Below are 20,391 nucleotides of genomic sequence, written 5' to 3' on the forward strand. Positions count from 1 at the left end.
ACTGGTGCTGGTGGTTGCCGTTCACTCAGTCCCATTGCTGAGCAGAGACAGGCTCTCCGTTCCCGACTCAAGCCTCTGACGGATCTCCAAAATGGCTGCCTCATGGCTTTCAGTCTCTCTCATCTCCCTGTGCCACAGCTTTTGGGTTTTTTGATCATATCTGGCCGTGTGTTGTTACCGCTCACTCTGTTTCCTTCCTGCACCTTTTCCTTCCCCAGAGTTTTTTTTTATTGTTTACTGGCACCTGTGTGTGTGTGTGTGTGTGTATGTGTGTGTGTGTGTGGTGTGTGTGTGTGTGTGTGTGTGTGTGTGTGTGTGTGTGTGTGTGTGTGTGTGTGTGTGTGTGTGTGTGTGTGTGTGTGTGTGTGTGTATATGGATATGTAGTTGAGGATATAGTCAGCCACTTCTTCCACCCAAATAAGACAGCAAGAATATATATTAACGTTAGTTACAGTATATTGTTAGTGGTATGATATTTTAGTCATTGTTTAGCAATGAATATATTTATTGGGAGACATTGTTGGGTTTGAAATAGCAACAGAAAATCCTAAGATTCATTCTGATGCACAAGCCCTATATTTAATTTGTAGCTGAATTTGTTGCAGACCTTTTCCAGATGGATTTGACCTATTCACTGCAGATGGAAGGCGGCAGGCGTATGCACTCCCTGTTCCTTTTCCGACCATACATAAATAGTCAACCCCAAAGCCCCTTATCACAATGACATACTTGCAAGGCTTCACAGGCCCAGAACGATCAATATAGATATGGAGTCAGACAGAAGTATAGATAGCACGTATCTTGAATTTCCCCCGGGATTAATAAAGTATATATCTATCTAGATAGATGGATGGATGGATGGATGGATGGATGGATGGATGGATGGATGGATGGATGGGGCACTATAGTATAGAAACTTGTTTGGTTCCTCCATGCCTATATGCAGTGCCACTCAATCAGGTCAGTTTAGCAGACCAAATCTATTATTTTAAAGACCAAGTATAATTGTTGTTTCAGCTGGAATTCAAACACTATGTTAAATTAAAAATGTAAAAATGTGTTTTGGGCTGAGACTTCTAGGAAGGAGGGGGGTGTGGTATGACCCACGGCAACTTTGTGATACATTGGAGTGTGTTGGCAAAACAAGCCACACTATTGTTATCGTGGTTATATTTTTTTGTGTTGTTGAGATGTTAATGTTTTCATTGGCAAACTTCAACTGAACTCACCTGAAGTTCCAATCACAGCACTTATTGTCCTCAAAATGCTGTCCTTCTTAAAAATTGTCTATGATTAAACAATGTCTGGGGTCGTACAACTCGCCGTATTTCTCTACCTCTATATCAACCGCCCCTTGTCCATGATCACAAATTGAAGCTAGCGGGAAGACGTGAGGTAAAGAGTTGCATAGTCTGTGGAGGGACACATGGTTGTTGCCGTGGGTGGAGGAACACTTACTGGGGGCCATATACAGCCAACCGTTATTTCAAATGATATGGGGGTGCATCATGATCCATGTTGATATTAATCTTCAGCCATCATGATCCATGATAATGATGCACCCCGATGCAATTGTATGCAGGAATGCAAATTATGACCGCTAGATATTTATTAACAACTTTGTGATGTGGGGCTCCCCTACAACAACAAACTCCTGAAAACGAGGAGTTACTGAATCTGCTTTATAACATCTCCCTTAAAGAATATAAATAAAGGTAATCATATACAATATACCTTTTAAAAATACAATAAATTAGGCCATTACACACAATGAATGTTAACGAAATTATGCCATTCCACAGAATAAACATAAGTAATGACACTGGCATCAATTGGCGTTTTCTCTTAAATAAGACCACCTTTTCCAAGACCCTTTGATGACATGATGAAGGGACCCAAGCAGCAAGGTTTGTGTGGGTGTTTGGAGCTCTGTCTGGGCAGCGGTTGATTTTGATGGCTATGTCTGTTATACTTACAGTATAACGTTGCAGTGGGTGGCGTTTTTCATGTGTTAAACTGCTCATTGTAACACTCGCTTAAAGAAAAGTAGAACAAAATTGGCATGGGTCGTAAGCCAAGCCTTTCGGTTGAATAATTACAGGGGAAGCCTTGCATGTACATTTGACCTTTTTAACAAGCCTGTTATCAGATCGGCCATTTAAAAAAGGACTGGTTTATATATATATATATGTATATATATATATATATATATATATATATATATTAATACATAAACAGTTAAAATTGCAACTTTGAAGCCCCCTGGTGGATTCGGGGAGCTATGCAACTGCAAAGTCTGCATATAGCAAGAACTGGGCCAGTGTGGGCATGTGAAGCCCCTTGAAATAAAATGGAACAAATATATTCTACACTTACAGTGTACACACTTACATTCACGACTTCTGGGGAAGCCATAACAGACATCTATGTGTGACATATGTGTTAAACTGATTCTGCAGATGGCTGAGAATCGTCAGACGGGACAGGGACGTGCTCTGAGGAGCCAGCCCTCAGAGAGAGACTTGCAAAAGACCAGCACCTACATCGTCCCCTGCTTCCTCTGCGTGGAGGTGAGCTGCTTTTATGTTGTTTCAACTGCCAGGATCCAGCCCATGGATCAATCAGCTTCATCTGCGTTGAACATTACCAGTTTAATAGAAATATCACGTCGTCATAAGATGCAAACAACCTTTAAAATTCATTCACTGGGTGTATATGATGTTACGATTTTTAGTAAATGTATTGTTTTCTGCCGTTGTCATGGTTATTGTTATGGAAGCGGCTCCCCCCCGAAACTTATTTATTTAAGTTGTGTACTTGATTTGAGTAGTTTTAAGTGTTACTTTATGTAACTGATGATTCTGTCAAAGAATCACAAACATTTAAATTGTTTTACATAATATCCTTCTTCGGAACAGACTAGGCCGTCGTATTTTTGTGTGGCAACTCAGAAGTTTATTTTCTCTTTGCTTCCGCCAAAAAATCCATTCCAAAGGTTAATTTTATGAATACATTTTGTTTAACACGTTACTCATGAAAGATAAATACCTTTGTCTGATGGTGTTATTTCATTTTTGAATGACCAATGGATCATATGTTTTTGTGGAGCAAGCCGGGAGGTAATGATCGCTTTGCTTCTCCCAGAAAAAAATCCATTCAAAGGTTCCTTGAATATAAACTTCATATGTACTTCAAAGGTTTTGAAGGGTGAATGCATCAATAAATAAGAGGGGGACAAAAAGATCTTCAAAAGACCTGTATAGCATGGTAGACCTAGAGGAAGGGATGTAGAAACACTATTCATGAGGGCACAGATTAATGACTTGGGAGTAAGATAGAGATGTCTGTCTATTATATGAATCAGGGCATTAAACTCTACTCAAATAATCGGTTTGGAGGCTATAGCTCTACAGGAAGTGATGCTATTAGGGGTTCAAGGGGGTCAAGGTCACTTGTGAGTGAGCTAGAAACCTTTCTGGGTTTTATATGAAGGAGGGCCTCCAGGATACATAAGATTATCAGTTTGGGGTCTCTAGCCGTACAGTAAGTTGTAAGTTCAAAGCCTTAACTTCAAAAGACCTACAACCTGCACTGATCCAACATGCATATGTTAATTAATGCACAGGTCCCTTTTGGGCTGTGGCGCGTTTTATTCCTATACTCTGATACTACTTATATTTGAGGGCATTTCCCTCTTGTGCTCTTTCAAGATGGCTAGGGCCTGACTAGGGACCACACCAACTGGGTCTGTGATCCACTGGGATCGGGAGCTAAGGGTTAGAGTGATGCCTGTTTTTGTAGAGAAACTCAAGATTTTCACAGAGCAATCCCAAGGCACGCAGATGGCAATGGGACTAATGGCCAAGTTCCTCTTTCCAATGTATTTAATTTAAATGATTGCAACACCTTTTATTTTCAATGTGTTTTAATGGCAGATGATGCTTTGTGAGTTACTTTCTGTTGGGCTACAGACTCTAAATTGATTTTCAAATATTTCCCTGACTCCCTCTTTCACATCAAGATCGCAAAGAAGGTCCCCCAGGTCTCTAGCTCACGAAAAGGAATCCTATGACGTTGGCACCTGTAGGAGGAACCCTAGGTCGTCTACTAATTACAAAACATCCTGTAGGTCTATAGCCTCCAAAATTATCAATTGAGTAGAGTCTTATGCCCTGAATCATATAGCAGAAGACCAGATGTTTACCTTACTCCCAAGTCATTCTAAGACCCCATGAATGATGTGTTTCTATCACTTCCTGTAGGTTTACAGGAAGTGATAGGTTTCCAGGAAGTGATATTGTCCTTTGACTTTTACTTTATTGATTGCATCATGTTCTAAAAAACTTTAAAGCGGTTTTCATTTGTCCTGATTATTTTGATAAACAAAGTGTATTTATATAATCCTTTGGAACTGATTTTTTTGGCAGAAGCAAATATAAACATCTGTGTTGCCCTACAAAAACCTGTCAGTCTGGTCCATCCCAATGAAGAAGAATAAATTAGTAATTCATGTCACTCCAAAAAATGTTTTTAAAGAACATCCTCAATCGACAGCGGTATTAATTTGTACTGATGATCTATATAAATATATTTATATAATGAACCTTTGAAATTGAGTTTTTGTCTGAAGCAATCCGAACATAGACTTACAGGTGCCCCCAAAAAAACTTGTTTGCCTATTTGGTCCCAAAGAAGAAGAAGAAATGCCCTCCCTGGTTCACTCAAAAATAAACATATCATAACATCATTCTCATAATCTTTTGCATTAATCTCCCTAAGTTGGTTGAATTTAGGGATAACTTATTTTTCCCTTTACAATGTAAAAATGTGTGGGTATTGTGCATTACAATTCAAGAAATTTAGAAATAGGGTAATAGTATGTTATTCATTCTTGGGTTTGGATTAATTAATTTCCAATATTTGCCAATATCTCTAAACTTCTTGGCTTGATGCTACTGTAGGTAATATTAGGGACGTGTAAAGAGAGAGAGAGAGAGAGAGAGAGAGAGAGAGAGAGAGAGAGAGAGAGAGAGAGAGAGAGAGAGGGAGAGGGAGAGGGAGAGAGAGAGAACTGAACAACCGCTTCTCAATGGGTTGCATTCATGCATCTGATTGTCAGGCAAGATGGATATAGAAGTTCCAAAATCTAAATTGGCTCATGCAGAGGCAGGCACAATCAACCTGAAACAGATGTTATCACAGCACATTTAATTCACTAAGAGCTGATTGATGGCTGTGGCAATTCTAACAAATGACACTCAAACAATAGCTACAGCACCTTTGTGAAGATCATGACATACCTTTTCATCTGTCCCCTTCATCGAACAGATCTTTTATTTTTGGAAATGTGCAAATTAAATGATCTGCTGTTCTGAGTTTAACAGCCTATAGATAATTGACTGGTTTGATCAAGATGTCGCACAATGCTAATTACTCTCTTGTCACTTTAGCGCCGCTAAGCTGTGGTGGAGGCGTGAGTGGAGCTGTTTCTGAGTAACTGCATTGTTCTCCACAAAGGATTTTGATAGAGTCCTACAAACTCCCTTCATTTGTATATATAGTCCTATTCTCTTACTTTTCCCATGACCTTAAATTACCTTGCGAAATGCTCACAGCCTTGGTTGTTCCTTAAATCCTAATTAATCGGCCTAATTAACGTTGGAAAGTCCAATTAGCTAGTTCCAGTGCTGACATGTTAAAGCCCACCGCTCATGTACATTGTACAGTACAATTCCATCCTCCTAAATAGGTCCGTATAAACATTCAAATTTAAAAACCTGCACAATTTAAAATAAACTGCCTTTAAAAACCCTTGACTTTGATCTGATCAGTTCTGGAGTAAAGAATTGTCCTTCAATTTCACTCCTACGTCTTCGACTTTAAACAACCTTTGGTATCAGAGCGCAGGCTCTGTTTACACGCATTAGGTTTCTGCATAATGTTTTTATTCCCTTCATTGCACTCTCTGCAGGAGGAATGATAACTGTTTGTGTTTTTAGTGGTGTGTTTTGTTATAGCTCTAGAATGCAGACATTACTATTTGTAACTCTTTCTATTCCCTTTGAAGAATTCCCTCGCGACCGCCCGCTTGCTCTCTTTGTGAAGGTCGTTCTCTTCATCCGTCTCAAACACAAATCTTCTTGTTTTGTTCTTTGTTTTAGAGCAACAATCTATTGTGGTTGTCTCATGCACTTTCTTTTGCTTCCATGTCTCCTTTGTTTAGCTTTGGTAGCGAATGGCGGTCTCTTCTGGTTGATGACAGCTTGTTTCTCATTGCTATGCATCTGTACTGTAGCAGCTTTGCTTACCTCTCTTCTCTGAGAGTTCCCGTATTTCTCCCTCTCCCTTACGCTACTGTTCACAGTGTCTTCAGTGGGAGGCTCTGCCAGCTCCGCTGCAGTAAGGACTGTAACAAGAGGACTTCCTACCCACTGCAATAGCACCTATGACGCCTCCTCTCTGTGCAGGAAGAGGGGAATCCTCCATGAGAGCGAATGCACAGATTTAGATTAAATTTGCACATATACAGCAATATCTCGCCTTAGAGTTAATATTCTTGTTTTATAAATTTTTATCTATGAAACTTCATTTGTTTTTGTGTTTATATTTATTTTGTAGTATATGTTCTGCCTTTTTACCAACACTCATTGTGTGTGTTTTTGTAAAATGTGTGTGTTATTATCATCTATGTGAAATGCTGTGGCAGCACTTCAATTTCCCTTTATGGATGAATAATTTACTCTATCGCTCTATATTTATATATCTATATATCACTATTGATCCCTCCGCAATCCATACATCTCTCCATCTATCCATAGTCCATCAATCAATAGATGTCTCTTTTCCTTCAAAAATGTCTTCACACTCACGCTCTTTCCCTCACCCTCTCTCGCTCATTCTCTCTCTTTCTCTTGCTCTCTCACTCTCAGTCGCTCTCTCTGTTTGGACATGTCCCTCTCCCTCTATTCCCTCTGGGGGTAAAGAGCTGGCCCTGGCAATTTCATCATGCTGTGCCTTGCAGATTGCCTCTGCCTGGACCATCCATGTCATGTGTGCAACAGACGTGTGGGCAGCCTGGCTACTTTAAAAGTTGACATGCACTCTCATTGTATGAGTGGGTGTGTGTACACTTGAGGATTTTAAGGACGTTTTTTTTGGTCCTCTGCTCTTCTTTTCTCTCAGCCATATCTTAGGGGTCTTATATAACTGGGTCTTCTAACTGGATTTATCAAGTTTTTCTGAACACCTTAATGATTCTGGGTGTTTGTGTGAGTTCCAGTAGCTTTGAATATAGATTCTTGTCATTTAACTTCACTTTGCATAAATTCTTGCTAGTTCAACTCCAGTACCTACAGTTAAAGCTCCAACCAAGGGAACCTAGTTTTGGTTCCATTACTAGTTTTCTATTTAATTCAAAATACCAAAATTCCTTCTCTTCCACGCTCCTTTATATTCTCTAACTTTCTGTTGGTGACTTGTCCGTAAACATGCTGTCTCTTTGTTCTTTATGCCTCCTTGTCTCCCCCTGTGACTGGTGGTCTCTCTCTTTTAAACACCAGGTGCCAGGTTTTTAAAAGGTTGTTACTTTTCTTGAGAACATTTATGAAGAGATCAATTGAATTCTAATATACAGCGTAACTGTAGGATTTCTTTCACACAAATCAAAAACTAAAATGTAAATTTCCTCTTATAATAATAATTCGATATGCAGTGCTTCATGTTGATGTGTTTTGGACAGGCCTCACTCTCCTCATTCACCCTAATGATCTCTGAGTCTTATATCTTTGAAATATAGTACTATTCATACAGCAGGAATGGTTGAGAGAACGTGGATTCAAGGTGGTACACCAGACGGATTACGTCTGGAACCTTGTCCTTAATTTTCTTTAGTTGCATCATAGGTTCCTTAAATACCACTAGGAATATTGCCTGTTGGTAATAAAAGGTTCTATGCATTACAGGTACGGGCTCGTTCCCTTAGCGTAGCTGCTATTTGCCTCTGTGTGCACTAACTCGCTGTGGTTTTCATATTTTCTTGTTGCACTTCAGCCACTGTGCAAATCTTACTCCCCCACACTCTCCCTCCCCCATCGCCGCCCCCTCTCATCTCCTCCTCTCTGCTCCTTTTCAGTCTCTTCTTCTCTCACACCCTTCATGTGTTGAGGATTAAATGATGACAGGCAGTCCTTATCAGTTTCCACCCTAAAATTGAGGGGGATTACACACCATTTCCTCTTAGTATTGTAGGGCATAAAAGCAAGCGCATGCAGAGTGAATAAGTCGTGCTTCATCCTTTTATGTTCTCGCTTTTTCACACTTGCGCTATTTCTTGCTCTCTCTCTCTCTCTCTCTCTTACTCTCTCTCACTCTCTCTCTCTCTCTCTCTCTCTCTCTCTCTCTCTCTCTCTCTCTCTCTCTCTCTCTCTCTCTCTCTTACTCTCTCTCACTCTCTCTCTATCTCACCATCTAGCGGTTGACCAATCAGATTTCATGGTGCCACTGTCAATGCAGCGATGCATCGCCGGACTCTTGTCTAGGGCTGGCTTCAAAGGGCTAGCTTTAACAAATCGCTTTGATTGGTGACTAGCCTTAGGCATTGTGTGTGTTGTGTGTGTGTGTGTGTGTGTGTGTGTGTGTGTGTGTGTGTGTGTGTGTGTGTGTGTGTGTGTGTGTGTGTGTGTGAGGGGGGGGGGGGGGACATTGATTCAGATAGATTTCAGTTCCAGTGTCAGTTTGGGTGTGAGAGGGTCTCACAGACTGAGCAGCCGTCACACGTTAAGGCTAGTAGTCCAACATCCTGTTCAGACCACAGGGACAGACCCCATTAACACTTTATAAAATCGCTGCCTCTTATTGGTTGCACATAGCACGTTGTGCTATAATTGGGTGTACTCCTTGGCAAGGGATGCCTGCACAAATCTCAGCCGGAGGAGAAATGTATCGGGGGAATTGTGTTTAACCTATAGGGCTTGTACATCACATCATCGTATCGCATTGACCGATTTCATTTTGGAAGCATACGAGCATTTGGTTAGTGTAGCAAGGACCTTGATTCTGCTTTGTCTAAGAATGCTTGATTCTGATTGGCTGGGAGGAGGGCATTAACCTGGCAGGTTGCCTGCTGACTTGTTGGTTGTCTTTGCTGCTGACTGAGCACAGCCTCATCAAATAGTAGATCAATACGGCGCTTGTATTTTTTTCTATCGCAGAAATTTGGAGAAAAAAATCGTAAAAATCGCAAAAAATCGTAAAAATAAACCTTGTTTAAAAAACAAGTTGAGACATAGTTTCGCAAGCGAGATACAATGTAGCAACTACGTTATTAAACTAGAAAATGCATTTCCTGCAGAAAATGCGGTGAGTGCTGTAGTGTAAAGTGAGATTGAAAATATTTTTGATAAAGCCACGTCGATTAAGACAAAGAAACGTTAAATGGCATAAATCATGAAGTGAACAAAAATTCAAAAGTCTAACGGAGTAAACAATGTAAACATGCACACCATTTAAGAAAATGTAAATGGTTGGAAACAAATAAAGTGACAGCTGAATGAAAAGCGCAAAGCATTGCTAAAAATGCAGAAATGTAAAATGAATAGAACTGAAGAATCTGAAAGGTCAAATGTATGCCCTGCACTGCTGGTGTGTGTGTGTGTGTGTGTGTGTGTGTGTGTGTGTGTGTGTGTGTGTGTGTGTGTGTGTGTGTGTGGTGTGTGTGTGTGTGTGTGTGTGTGTGTGTGTGTGTGTGTGTGTGTGTGTGTGTCTTTAAGAGAATAGCGAGCCGGTGCGTGGTTAAAAGAAGCCCAATTGAGCGGGAAAATCTGCCCAATCTGGCAACACTGCCTGAACGTCCTCCAAAAATAGCCCAATCTAGCGTGGAAGTAAGCATCCTTGAGATCCAAGGATGTGAACCAGTCGCCCTCTCTCACACATCAACAAATCTGTTGAAAACGCCAAGATCCAGAACAGGTCTCTTCTCCCTGACTTCTTGGAAACCAGCAAGTAGTGGGAGTTAAGCCCTTGGTGTGACTCATGGGGGGGAACAGTAGTGATGGCCCCTTTCTCCAAGAGACGGGCTACCTCTGCTGCCAGAGCCGTGCTTGCCGCTGGATCCCGTAGCCTGGTCTCAATCAAACCCATAAAGGGTGAGGGACGGCGCTTGAACTGTATGGGATGGCCCCATCTCAACGTGGTGTCCAACCACGACGGTAGCAACGCACCGCTCTTGCCAACACGCATAGCGGTCGGAGAGAGTGTGAGCTGACAGCTGAGGAACGCTGTCTAGGAATAACCCGTATTCCTCGGCCTCTACCGCCTCCACACAGTGTGTGAACCAAGGGGGCATCCCAAGAAAGGGAGGGGGCTCAGCGAGCGTGGTAGACGTCACAGAGTCAGTTGCTGTACAAACAGCGAGCTGTCTAGACGCTGCGCTCGTGTCCGCTGAACAGGCAGTGAGCCGTCTAGCCGCTGCACTCGTGCCCGATGAACGAGCAACGAGTTGTCTAGCCGCCACGCTAGGATCGCCGCGTTGTAATACAGCGCGCAGACCCGTCTTCTCACCTTTAACAGACTGTAGGGGGGAGGTAGAGGGGATAATGTGGGGAACTAGGAGACTGGTACAAGCGTACGTATCTACAGGCTCGTGTAACGAGTCTCCAGTCCGCCCACGATGCTCAAAGGGACGCCGCTTATTTGAAGCAGGTGAACCAGAGGTTATGTTAACACGCCGTCCGGCCGCCCCCCTACAGCCACCAGAGTGAGGGGGGGAAAGAGGCAGCCTGGAGGAATGCACAACAAGCGTAGGATGCAGTTGGCCTACGGAATATCGCTCTTTAGGAAGTATGTACTGCTGGTCGGCGGAACGGTCTTTGAATCTTTATTGAAAGGTACTGAAAAACTGGGAGCAAGCTTGTGGTACTTCTGGCTCCGCTTTGCTGCTCCCCCCCGCTGGTGCTGCGGCGGCTGCTGCGGCTGCTGCGGCTGCTGCGGCGGCTGCGGCGGCTGCGGCGGCTGCGGCGGTGGCATCGGTGTAGAAGGCGGCCCCCTGGAACGCTCAGGCCTGGCTCGACCCCGCTTCCTCCCGGCCTGCTGGTGGGAGGAGCCCATGAGAATTGCCCCGAACCGGGAACGATTGTCACGGACAGACTGCTGGTGCGAGAGCACCTCGGAGAACCCGGGCCCAAATAGTCAATCTGGAGCTAATGGGCCCTGGATGATGCTGGCCCGCTCTCGCTCCGGCACCGCAGTGTGAGAGAGCCAAATGGCCCGCTGAACCATAGTGGACCAGGCCATATGGCCTGGTCCATATCAGCTGGCATAGCTGGAGGATTGCGCTGGAGAACCGGGAAACTGCAAGCCATCTTGCGGCTTCTTCTGGGCCATAAGCCTCCCTGCCAGCCGACAAGGAGACCAGGGCAGAGGAGAGCAGGGCGAGGTTGTTGACCGCCGCCGCAGATTAGGATGCACAAACAAACACTCTGTCCGTCAGGCCGACAATCTGCTTCTGGAGGCGGTCGGTGGGCCGTGGGTTCTCGTTAGGACGCCATCCGGCGCCCGGACAGAGAAGCGCTGCAAGGGAGGCTCCAGGCGAGGCCTGAGTATCAGCCCACCCCTCCATGTTAATGAAGTCAGAGAAGGCCTTCGCCGGGGCCTTCAGTGTAGGAGGGTCTCCACCCGCAGCGGTGAAGAAATGCTGAACGGGTGGGAACAGGGGGCACTGGGTAGCACGCCGGGGGGAAGACTGGGTGCGAAAGCACCCGCCCTGCATGTCATCCGACTTGAGGGGGGGAGGCGGGGCTGGCATAGCGATGCCCTTTATGGCCGCCGCCTCGCCCATGATCTCCCGAATAATTCGGCCATCCGGCGTGGCTTCTCCCTCGGGACGACCATGGCGGTGGAAGCCCTGGAGTGGGAGAGCCAGAACGCGGAGTCCGCAAAGACGTCGTCAATGGAGGCGGCGTCGTCCACCTCGATGATGTCCTCGTCTTCGATGTCCGGAACTCCTTTTATACAAGGAGACAGGATGGTGGCCTTGACAGACCGGTTCATTGTAAGGGTTTGTGGATTATGATACGTGGCCTGGAGTTCCATGTCGCCATCTAGGATAATTGTGTTCAGTGTCCAAGCAGCCTCACTCATCCCCAGATGTGGCCAAGTGAGGCTGCTTATACCAGCCATCATCCACACATACTCCCACATAGCCCCAACACCATTCCTTTGCGGGAAATTACGGGGAGTTGGCTTCGGCTCAGCATTCTCTAGCCTCAATTTGGTGTTCTGGCTATGAGGGAGTGTGTGTATGGATGATTGCTGGTTAAACAGCCTCAACGGGCTGAGTCTTATTGGACTTTAGGGCTGAGTGAGGCTGCACACCTGTTGCACATTGAGTAGTCAGTGGGCACAGGTTAAACCAGCCATCTCCACACACACTCAGGACGAGACCGCCTGCATGGCAGTAGTGCACCAGTATCATGTGTCATTTTCTGCAACTTTTACAATAAACCGTATTTAACACTACCACCCTGCGTCCTTGTCTCGAGGAGCCCAAAATAGGTCCCCTAGGTGGAGTATAACTCCTTACTCCTTGCTTTTATAAGATATAATATTTCTAGTGATAAATGGGCATTTGAATTTGTAATCTTTAGTCCGTGAATGCATATGATTTTTGTATGTTGGTTAATGCAACGTTTTCCATCATTGCCATTGCGATTCATATGGACGCACCTTGCATGTTGTTTGAAACAATGTATTTGCATTGTGTAGTCACCTGCTAGTGTGTCAAGTTATTTTATGTAACTGATGATCTTTCGAGGTGTCCTCTCGGGGTTTCCATTTACAGACTTGAATTTTCTTTTTCTGGGCCTCATGTTTTTATATATATTTTAGGGTGCACTCACAATAGGCCATCTGGCCTTGGCCTTGGCCGTTTTCACACCTAACCATTCTCAAATCTGCCAGTGTGAGTGTGGCCAGTCTGGCCAGGCCAGGCCAACTTGGCCACTTGGGAGAGGTGTGCTGCTGTGGTACGGGCCGCCACGGTACAGATGCTAATGAGCCAACACGCGCACACGCACGGCTACGCAACCTGAGCTGGACGACGTATAGTCCATGCGACGACCATGGACATAATAAAGGCGACGAGCCTTCTTTCCCATTTGACGGTAAACATGGCGTCAAGTGGTTCAACTGTTGGTTCACGTTGGTCCCATAGAGAAGTCGAGTGTCTGTTAGCCATTTGGGCAGACGATGCTATCAGGCACAGTTGGAGAAGACCCACAAGAATTCCGATGTATTTGGGAGAATCCGCGACCATATGCAAAGTCGAGGACACCACCGAACAATGGCCCAGTGTCGTGACAAATATTATATTATGGTCCCTGCAGCGGACGCTTGGTGATGACGTGTTACGACGTGATGACGTATGTACAAGAGCCTACCGTGGCCAGGCCAAAGTTGCGACGGCAACGGCTGGCCAGAGAACAATGGGGCCAGTTGAGCACGGTTAGGTGTGAAAACGGCCAACGGCCACGGCCAGATGGCCTAGGGTGAGTGCACCCTTACACTACAGATGCAACGAATGACCGTGACCTAACCTAACAACAAAAAATATATCTAAAAGTTACATTTCAAAAAGTTATATATTCAGAAGTTATATATATTTAAAAGACAGAAGTGTCATACACACCATCAACACACATCAGATAACAACCTCATCAGGCAGTCTCTTGGCCACCTTGGCTTTTTCAAGATTTGTTTGCAGGACTTGGAGAATAGCCTTAAGATCCCTGATAGCTTTGGTATTATCCCGCACAGTTCAAGCAATTACTGAGTCCTTTTTGTAACGATGATGCAAGGTTTTATAATTTATATTAAGCGTAGCCCACCCATCCTACAGGCATTTTGAGCAACCAGGTAGTTCTAACCCGTTTACTTCAGAGACCTCAGCTTCTTGGTTAGAATGAAAGTGTCTGTGACGTTGATAGGGTCGATGGTGTCTGGACAGCCTTGTCAAAAGGGGATACAGCAGCTACGATGATCTTCATGTGCAGGAGGGTTGAGGTAATTTAGAGTGTCGACGGGAAGTCATCACTCATGAACACATCCTACAACGTGAACTTGTCCATGCTGAAGTCACAGGTTATCCAAGAGTGTGAGGTCTGCTTTTTCCTGTGAAAAAAAGAGGAAGGAAATATTCAAGTTTGATATCAAAACAGTGGATACCTCGTAACTCATTCATGCCTGAATGACCTACCATTAAGGTGAGCTATTCACATCGTTCTTTTGATTGGCGAATTATCCAGAGGCACATCTTCCTCAGAAATAGTTAGATTGAGGTGTATGATAGCTGGACATTCACGACTGCCCAATCACTTCTGGATAGTGACCGGAAGCTTGTGCCCTCGCCAAACCCCAAAACAGGGTCTTGTATTTACTACTCATGGGTTATCAGACGTTGATCAGGCAAACCATCCAGCAGAGAGAAGGCAAAGGCGTAATCGGGGTTCAACAGGCAGGAACCATGGATATTACTTGAAAAAAGCTTGGCCGCTTAATGCAGAGAACAAAGAAGAACTGGCACAGAGGAAGGGAAACACACAGACTAAATACACTAGGAGGGGAATGTTGAAGGGGGCAGGTGAAACCAATTAAGGTCAGTGAGGACGATCATGGAAACACAACGACAGGGAGTGAAAAAAATTAACAAAGAGGCGGGATTCGACAAAACGTTCAAATGTTGCTTGATCAACTAATGGTGTTATCCATTGGTATGGTACGCCGGTATGGACCTATTCTGTCGTTAAGGTTGGAGATCACATGAATTAATAATGAAATTGTCGGAAATTTTGGGGTAACATTGTTGTGTTTGAAACCGCCACAGCTTTTCTCTAATGCAACAAAGATGGTGGCTGGTTTCCGACCTGATATAATGGAGGAGATCTTTGGTCTTTGACAATTATGCAGATAATCCTAATTCAGCACGCATTTTCCAAAATGATTCTCCATAATACATGCACCTTACGAATGCACAGAGTCTAGTAGGTCTGATAAACAGGATAACCACACAAATGCACTCAAACACACACACAAACACACACACACACACACACACACACACACACACACACACACACACACACACACACACACACACACACACACACACACACACACACACACACACACACACACACACACACACACACACACACACATACAGTATAGAACACACATATAGTTTGAGTATATATCTGCTGATCATTGATAATATTTAGCTTAATCTGCATTCCTGATTCCAAACCCAATTCCCCAAGAATAGACCCGAAGCAGCCAGAGAGCAGAGAGTATCCTACACGCCTTGCCTGAAGCCCACAGCACCAGGAGAGTGCTCAAATGTTATTTGATATTACTTAGTGTCACAGCTCCGTCCGACTGGGTTGCCTTGACGGCTTCTCAGCTCAGAGTTGAGCACAACCGTTGGACCTAATCTTTCTTGATTTAGGCGATCCAAAGTGATGTCTTGCCTGTGGTTAAATGTCTGCAACCCATCCACAACACTCATTACTCTTAATAACGAAGGCTTTCAGAATATTTATGAGTTGGCAGGTTCTGTTGCACTGCTCTGTTGAACAACACTGTGTCCGGATGCAAATATGCCATGTATATGTATTTGTTTGACATATAGTCTGCCCTGTTGTCATCCATGCCGCCATCTTGAAATGATAACCTCTGGCTCAAACGATCAAAGTTGTTTAGACTGATTCTGTGCAGTTTCCTTTTTGGCATTTTTGTGGCCGATTTAGACTTCTGTTTGGATTCAGATCTAGATTGATTTACATCAATATTAAACTCTTCATGCTTAAAGGACAAATCCGGTGTAAAATGGATTTGGGATATGTTTGGTATGATAACGAGTTTGAACGTTCGTTTTGGAGCAAAAAAGCGCATATAGACGCATTCTTCAGTTGGCTGTTTTTAGCCGATTCTATCAAAACGCTATAAACTTGGAACGATAGGGGCATGTGTTATGGTAAAAACTAAATCGCTATTTTAAACCACTTAAAAGGCTAGAAGTAGCCCGACACTTCTATGGTAGTATAATAAGGGTCTTAACATATAAAACAAGGCATTGACAACTTTGTAAGTGTACAGATTATTTATTAAAAAGGACATTTTATGCACACAATACTATCAGTAGTTCACCCGTCCACGCCATTTCGTTCTTAAGACTCAATAGGTAGATTGACAAACACAGAGATTGTGACAACAACAAGCAAGCTCTGTGTTCGCCAAGCTACTTATCGAGTCTACTCATTGAGTCTGTACACTTACAGTTATCAAGTTATCAATACGTCGTTTTATATGTTAAGACCCTTATTATACTACCAAAGAAGTGTCGGGCTACTTCTAGCCTTTTAAGTGGTTTAAAATAGCGATTTAGCTTTTACCATAACAAATGCCCCCATCGTTCCAAGTTTAAAGCGTTTTAGTAGAATCGGCTAAAAACAGCCAACTTGAGAATGCTTTTTTGCTCCCAAACGAATATTCTAACTCGTTATCATACTAAACAAATCCAAGATCCAAGAGACTTTTATGGCCGACTTTGTACTTTGTACTAACTAAAAAACGCCTTTAACACGAATATGTTAACACCTTATTCCAGTGGATTGCTAGGCAGCATCCCCACACCATTACATCACACATTACATGTTTCCCGGGGGATCATGGTCATTAATTACCTGATCTGCTGTAATAAATCCTACACAGATATCCAAAGGTCCTTCTTTTATAATTCTAATTATTGTATAGTTATCTTTGTGAGATGATTTGAAGTGAACAAGCAGTTGGCCATGAACTTCACCGTTTTGATTCAAGTGGTTCTTTTTTTTTCTTTCAGAAGGACAAGCATTGAATTTCAATAAATCCCTGAAATGAATTAATTGCCTTTTCTCCTGGTCCAGCCCAGTTCTAAATTCATATTATTTACCTATTCAACACAATGTGTTCTTCATTCTTTATTCATTATTTGAAATCCAAATCTATTCAATGGTACCTCCTCGAGTACTGAATGATGTTTAAAGCCTATTATTTCCTCTCCCTTTTTGCTAACACACTGCTGGCCAATGTTACTTCTCTCTTAGACATGATCCAATCAAATCTTGAAGAAATAGCATTCCACCAATGTTTTTTGTCCCTATATGACTTGACATATATGCAATATGAAGTCAGATATGCTCGGAATTATGTATCAAGTTGCATATTTATTTAAACAAAACTTGAATTTTTCATGTTGGTAACTTCAGTAGTAATGCATTTTGTTGTCAGGCTACTGTGTTTCCACCTTAATCACTGTTATGTTCCGCTGTATCTAAGCAACAGAGCTATTTTACATAACTTACTTTTCATGTTTTGGGGTCAGGGCAGCACTGCAGCGCTAAATAAAGCACTGTTGGCACACTTGCTCTAATAATGAAAAGGGTCACTTTCATCCACAGTCCTCACTGAGCTTCCGATGTTAACACGTATATGTCACACGTCTCCTCACAATAGTAACAGGAAACAAGTCCTACGAAGTAACTAATCCCATACTGAGTTGACAGGAATAATGTCTTTGTTACCCTTTTGCCAAGTGCTTATCCCTCATGATACAGATCCCTGATTGCCTAAACACTGTGTCTACATAAGAAAACTGTGATTGGAAATACATGCACTTTAGAGTTGTTTACAATACATTAGTACATGCATTGTGCAATGTTGTTTTCGTTGTGCTGGAACGTCCTATTGATGGTGGGATGGTGGTGGAGGCTTTCTATGGACTTGGTTCATAATGCATCAAGATGTGGAAAAATGCTGTGTCAATGTTCGATGTGAAAACACATCAGACACACAGTGTGTTACTTTGCTCTTGGCCTCCGTTTTAGATAGATAGTACAAACAAACCAAATGTTTACACCCTTCCAAAATGCATAAAGATCACTCTCTTTCCTCCTCGCTCCTTCTCCTTCCTTCACTCACTAACTCATTCAATCACTTTCCTTTTCTCCGTCTCTCCCTCTCTCGCTTCCTTCTCGAAATATGTCGATTCCATTCCCACAGTCCTCTGGTGAGCCGTCGTTATCAGCCTGACTCTAAGAATAGCAGCTGCCTGCGCCTGCCTCTCTCTGTGCTCGTTAGCTGTCTGCGGCCCAACTGCTTCCACCTGCGGGAAAACTGGAAAGAGGGGTTGCCGCCTCTTCCAACTTCATGCAAATGTCTCATAGTATCTCCGTGTAGCTCAAGTCAACCCCCTTACAACAACATTGATAAAAACGCCAATCTGTATTGACCGAAGGTACTGTTGCCCAATTGACTGTTTATTTTTGTCTTAAGCAGAGATTTCACTGACTTTCCCTGGCGTATTAAAGTTTCACTTCAATCTGCTTTCTCTTCTTGATGTTAAAGCATATTGGGCTCCCTGCCCATATGGGCTTTGCTAAATAAGTTGCTTTATATCAAAGGGTAAATTGGGAATTAGCTAGCTAGTTTGAGTTGAATGATGCGTTTAACAATAATGAAATGTAGCAGCCTGGTTATTAAATAATCTATTATAATCGAGTATAGCCCCAGGGTGCCTGAAAGGTTGAGCGTGATCGACTGGCAGATCTTACATCATGCCACTCCATCTCCTAATTAAATGTATTACATTTATTTGTAATATATATATTTTCAAATTTAAAATGTTTAAAACCGTTTTTCTTCGGTTAATTGACACTCATCAGTTATCATGATGAATTTTCATATTTGAAATGCAATAGCGCCTCTCAGTGTCACCCCTGAGTGACATCATGTTACTTGTCAGCTCAAATGTCAGAAGACACTTTTGATTAGCGTTGGGTTTCCAGCAATAAGGGACTCCGATCCCAGCAATAAATGGCCAAAAACATATCACTTTAATATTGAGCTGGAAAGCAAATACTTTTTTCACATGTTATTTCAAATCCAGTGTGTCTCATGCCGCACAAGGGTCTTACTAGCGAAAAAAGTAAACCTTGAGAGACATTAAAAAAAATAAAAAAATAAAAAAAATAAAAAAAAAAAAAAATTCCCCAGCCTATTGTGAACTAGGAATTCAACGTGCTTAAAGGTGTTCACTATACTTGCAAAGCCAAAAAAGCCAAATGCAGATGGGGAGTTTGTGAAATTGGCTTTGGGTGCAGCGGATTTGCTTTTTAATGATATACAAAAACAAGCAAGAAATCACTGCTGCAATTAAAGACTTCCAGTTGTCATGAGCCTCGTAATCACACTCGGAGAGGTAGGCTGATAATGTCTGCCGCAGCTTAAAAAAAAGATATGGATAAATGTGCCTTTCTGTCAACTTGCCACACAAAACAAACATTCTACGTGTTGCATACCACGGCTTTACAAATGGTTAGAACGGACCCGAGTAGCCCCTCTTCAAGGGGGGTCATCGTAGGATAATCACAGCTCATAACACTAACAAGGGATCTGCTTCCTGTATGTACACTGAGGCCGCTCGTACATTCACTTTCTTTCTTTAATGATGAGGGCCGGAGCTGTTTTGTACATAGAAAAGTACACAGCTAATAATAGCCTGTATTTTATAAACAACTGCCTCATCTTCTCCCGCTCTACACAAATGAAGTGAACAATGCTGTATTCTATCACTACTGTGCTTTACAAAGCAGCAGATGCATATTGCTGTTGTAATGTAAAAGGCATATAAGCTTAATTCCCAGTCTAAGAAAGCAACGTTTTGAAAGTATAAACTATATTCATGTGTCCACACATTTATGTATCCTATTTCTCTCCAATCATATTCAAACAGCACAATTGTTTTATTAACATTGGTTATTGTAGTGTAATGCACAGATTTTTACATACTTCTTGATTCTCATTCTCTATGTCTTATTATTTTCCTTTTCTTATACATCTAGAATGGGAGGAACTTGTTCCCGTTTAGTATACCCTAAACAAAAATGTTGCTAATTTCCACGTCAAAACTTGCCTACCCAGCAAATGCATCTACAGCTGTTATACTGTGTATCAGACCTACTAGACATTGTGCATTCCTAACGTTTCTTTGCATGAAAATCAGTTGCCCAAAATCAGAAGTATTTCTGATTCTCATTCTGATAACTGACCACCAGGGCATAACCTGTTATACAGCATCACTATGTAATTGTTTATATTTTCCTATGTACCTGTTATTTTATATCAGACATGCATATAACTTGTCTGTAATGGTTGATGCATAAGCAGCCCCGCCTATCTCTGCTTGTTAGCATTGGGTAGAGGGATAGGATGGAAGAAAGGAGGGAATTATCTTTAAAGTCAATGATGAAGGAGTACGAATGTCAAGGAGGGAAATGGATGAAGTGGGGTGTGTGTCTGTT

At 42.8% G+C, this 20,391-nt stretch overlaps 1 long non-coding RNA gene across 1 annotated transcript in view; it reads left to right on the forward strand.

Moving 5' to 3' along the window:
* The window catches only part of LOC130379117 (uncharacterized), a 34,785-nt gene that overhangs the window by 2,637 nt on the left and 11,757 nt on the right, over positions 1-20,391 (forward strand). Inside the window, exon 2 of the long non-coding RNA XR_008895094.1 lies at positions 2,461-2,571. This is a non-coding gene — a long non-coding RNA (uncharacterized LOC130379117). The remainder of the gene's footprint in view (positions 1-2,460; positions 2,572-20,391) is intronic.

Source organism: Gadus chalcogrammus, chromosome 3 (assembly GCF_026213295.1).
Source record: "Gadus chalcogrammus isolate NIFS_2021 chromosome 3, NIFS_Gcha_1.0, whole genome shotgun sequence".
NCBI lineage: Eukaryota > Metazoa > Chordata > Actinopteri > Gadiformes > Gadidae > Gadus > Gadus chalcogrammus.